Here is a 4,812-nt window from a genome sequence, read left to right on the forward strand (position 1 = left end):
TGGACCACTTAAAGGCTAATAGAGTATAATCTTTTTAGCCTTGTGTAGGCAATAACATACGTAACTGAGAGTGGCATGACTCACAGTAGGTAACTGTGCCAAGCTGCATATGATAATGTAGCTACCCTGTGAGGGAGCCTTCCCCATTGGGTTGGAGAACAGGGGCTTAACTCCTTCCTACTTACATCATTTCACCAATTGGAAATGTTCACTCTTTCTCAGACTTCTTTAAAGTCCTAGCAAAGAATGAAGACAGGCCACCAAAACAGCTAACAATTTAAAATGTATAAGGGAAAAAAATTCCCATGTCAGGAACTAAAATGGTCCATGAGCTAGCATTTTCAGTCAGAAATGAGAGAGCTGAAACCCAGTTTCTCAGTTCCAGCCCACTTCAATCATCCACAACTGCTGCATTTTAGAGCACAATTGTACGTCAGAAGTTCCAACCACATTATTTCTTCAAAATGTGCATTTCTGGCCATTGTGGTACATGGATAATTAATTGGGCTAAAAGCTGTGAAGCTAGAGTTTGTCCCATTTCTTCTGTGGATACTACTCAATGGGCAAGTTACTCTCAGTTTCAGCTGTATCTGACACAGGAATAATAAGAGCTGGTAGTGAAGACAAACATGGGGAAAATATTTAAATAGTGATGTACATAAAAAGATGGCAACATGGATGATGATGGGAACAGGACTGCTTCAGGAAACGTTTGCACAGATGGAGAGTGTTAACGAAAACTAAGCAATTCTTTCTCATCTTATGCAGGTGTTTTATAGAAGACAAAAGCTCCAAGGTGGCCTGGTTAAATCGCTCAGGCATCATTTTTGCTGGTCAAGATAAATGGTCATTGGACCCCCGGGTAGAGCTTGAGAAACGCACTCCTCTGGAATACAGCCTCCGAATCCAGAAAGTGGATGTCTATGATGAGGGATCATACACATGCTCAGTGCAAACACTGCATCATCCCAAGACTTCCCAGGTTTATTTGATCGTTCAAGGTAAGAAATGGCTTCTGGAAGGGGAGCAGAATTTGGGGATGGACAGTATTCTTTGCCAGAGGTGCTATGTATGAGGCTCATCTGATGACCAGATAGTAAGAATTAATGATGTATATATCCTGATGACCAGATAGTAAGAATTAATGATATGGGATGTATATAGCTGTCATGACTCACAGTACAACCTTTGTCCACTGAAATCTTAGGAGGGTGCAACTCTATTTAAGACTGTATGGTTATGAACTTGCATATAGCACCTGAATAGATGGTGTCAAAAGAGAGGACTGAGCCAAATAAACCATTTATCTGGTCTATGATGGAAATTCCTAACCTGTAAAGCAAATCTAGCTAGTTGCAGATTGTTTTTCTTCATGAGACCAGAAGAAGGCTTGTATTTACAGTTTGGAACCACACTCCCTCAAACACTGGGAATATCCATCAAACTGTATTTTTCCTCCAACATTCCATGGAACACAAACTTTGTAAACAGTATTTTATTGGGATTTTGAAAAGCAGTTTTAGGACTCCAGACGTTCTCCAAATAAGATTTCCAGGTAAGTTCTAAATGTTTTTGTTTTTTGAAGCTGGGTTTCGTTCAGCACAGATCTGAGGTCCATATGAATTAGGCTTCCTCTCAAATGAAAAAAATAGCCATGTATTTTTATCTCCTGATAAACTGGTGTTGAAGACTTGGTGTTGATTTGCAGTGATGATACAGATCTTCTTTCTTCAACAGTGTACGCTGTATTGATCACCAATTTTCTTCTTGGGGTCCTTGATTAGTCAGATGTGACTAGTATAAATGACAGCAGTTCTTGGATAATGATTGAAGCGAGGCAGTTTAACTATATTTCTTTAATGCAATGAACTCAATAATTTATTTATTTCATTTTAAAATGTCAAGTGTAAAAATAACACTTATCCTGAACTGTAGTTATTTGAGACAAGTCACTAAAAGCACAATCTACTTATATCCTCCATGCCAAATCACTTGGAAACAGCTTTCCTTCTCACAAAAGAGACAAAATTGAAGATCAGAAGCGGTCTCTGCTGCTTCAGCCAAGTCCCCAGAGTAACAGCCAAAATTCACAGGCATGTGGTCAGACTGGGCCAGGAGCACAGTTCAGTGGCTGAGTACAAGCTTAGCACACAGAAGATCCAGGGTTCAGTCGCTAGCATCTGTAGTTAAATTATCACAGGTAACAGGGCTCAAATAGACTATTGGTCAGTACCAAAAACAGGGCATAGAGACCAAGGCCTTCCTCTGATGTTGCCTCTTGACTCTGGGATTAAGAAGTTGACTGCCTCTGAACATGGAGGTTCCCTTTAGTCACCATAGCTAATAGCCACTAGGGTTGCCAACCTCCAGGTGGAAGCTGGAGATCACTTGGGATTACAACTGCTCTTCCAGGCATCAGAAATCAGTTCATCTGGAGAAAATGGCTTGTTTGGAAGGTGGACTCTGTGACATTATACCCCACTGAAGTCCCTCCCCTCCCCAAACCTCATCCTTCTCAGGCTCCAACCTGCTGCTGGCAAGCCTACCACTGATAGATATATATCCTCCATGAATCTGCCTTGTTTGTTTTTCTTTGTTCATTACAAAAAAATAAAATTTCTTTTTTAAAAAAGGCGTGAGCTTTCATACACTGATGAAGTGTGTGTACATGCACACGCAAGCTCACACCTTGAAAAAAACTTTGTTGGTTTTGGGTTTTTTTTAAATCCGTCTAAGACTTTGGTTATCACTACATCCTCAGGCAGCAAATTCTTCATTTTAATCACTCTTGATGTAAATAAGTATTTCCTTTTGTCCATCCCAATTCTACTGCCCATTTGGAAAAGCACATTTGGTGGAGATGCAGTTGAATTTCTCTCCAAAAGGGATCTGGTTTGAATTAGTAGTTTTAATCCCACTGTGATTACATGAAGGATGGAAAAATTACTTACAATATTTTGTTCGTTTTGTAAAAAGCTGAAAAAATATGCATTTTAATGCATACTTATAGATACACATTACATGCATTTTTTCTGCATAACTGATGTATTTTACCAGTCTCTCTCACACACACACACACAGACACACACACTAATGTGAATTACTAGGTGCTAAACTCCGTGGGCACATGCCATAATTATGTAAATGCCTTATTGAAACAGTTACTTCTTACACTTTTACAAACAGGCACATAGCAATAGCTGCTAACATCTCCTTGCATTCTAGTATACATGATCAGTGGCCTTCTGATCTCCACTAGCTCTGCAGGGCGCAACAGGGATGAGGTAAAGAAGTGACAGACATTACAAATGAAGAAATATTATTTTAATGTTCTGTTATTATGTAGCTCAGTAAAAGATGACAGAAGTGGGTGAGATTTAATCCACTATGGTAGACAGTTTAAAAATTACAACATTGCCCCCCCCCAGACGGAAGAAAGAGTCAGACAACAAGGTTGGATGAAATAAGGCCACTTTATTAACATCTTAAAGTAACGGCAAGGGCAAACATGAAAAACAGCGGCACGGCAAGGCCTGGTGTCGCTTTGACCTTAACCGTATAAAAAGGCAAGACACCACGGCCGCGGGTTGGAGCCAACTGTAAGTCGCTTGCAAACCCAGCCGAGCCAGTAATTGGGATGCGCCTTCAGGAGCCCTCAAACACCACTGCACGGCCAGCGCCGAGTCTCCGTCGTGGCCATCCCCATAGGCAGTCTGCAAGCCTCATCCCCTGCATGGTTGCAGGGTTGATCCCGCAGACCCCTCTACCCCCCCAGGGATTATTAATTGGTGCTTACGAGCCGCTGAACTTTATTTAAACCTAATTCTGCCACCACAAGGCCTTGTCAATTATGTCCAGGTACTGGAACAATGCAGGGGACCTCAAAGGCTGAGACCGGGACAACAGGCCAGCATAAATTAAATATCCTGCTAGCCAGTTGGCCCAGGTCCTATCCACTTTCTTTCTCTTTAGGATCTCCTTTTCCTTGTTGTCCATCTCCTCTTTGTCCTTGTTCTCCGAATCCCGGTAAAGAAGGCCAAAAAGGTCAATGTATTCACCCTTACAATTTTTTCCCCTTGTTGCGGGTAAAAGGTGATCACCCAAAGGCAAGGCAGTGTCCCCAAAATGCATTGACGATGCTGACGCAGCATCGTAGGGATTCACCCAAGGATGGGTACATCCCATACTACCCCAAGGACCAGCCAGAACTGCCCCCCAAGGGGACTGCATAGCCTGAGAAGGAGGGCCCCAAGCCCATGGTTGACTGTTGTCACCAGAGCTTTTAGTATTGCCTGCCAGCGAAGCAGGCGACACCCCCGAGCCAGCTCCTTGACCCCATGGCCCCCATGGCCACATCAAACTGAGTTGTAACGCAGGATACCACGTACCACTAGGACCTGGCTGTTCCGGCTCTGCAACTTCCACCAGCGCGGCATCTGCTTCAGCTGCAACTGCTCCAGACGCCCCAGGATCAGCTCCGGCATCAGGCCCAACAGCAGCAGGCCTGCATTCAATTAAAGAAAGCCATTTAATGACCTCCTCCCTGAACCTCTTCCTCTCGGCCTGGCTCTTTTGTCTGTGGTCAGACACCCCAACCGCTTGCTGGGGGGCAGGAACCACCTCAGCCCTAGCTTGCTCTAAAGCTGCAAGCCTATCTAATATTGCTTGCTGTTCAGCCCTCTCATCCTCGTCATCAGATGATGAAGGAGCCTTATTAGATCCCTGCGGTGTAGGTGCAGGCACAGGCCTTTTAGGCGCAGGCCCCTTACCATTTGAACGGCCCTGGCCTTTATGGGATGCCATTTCAATGTA

This window comes from Gekko japonicus, unplaced genomic scaffold, assembly GCF_001447785.1.
Source record: "Gekko japonicus isolate JY-2015 unplaced genomic scaffold, Gekko_japonicus_V1.1 scaffold1560, whole genome shotgun sequence".
NCBI classification, from domain to species: domain Eukaryota; kingdom Metazoa; phylum Chordata; class Lepidosauria; order Squamata; family Gekkonidae; genus Gekko; species Gekko japonicus.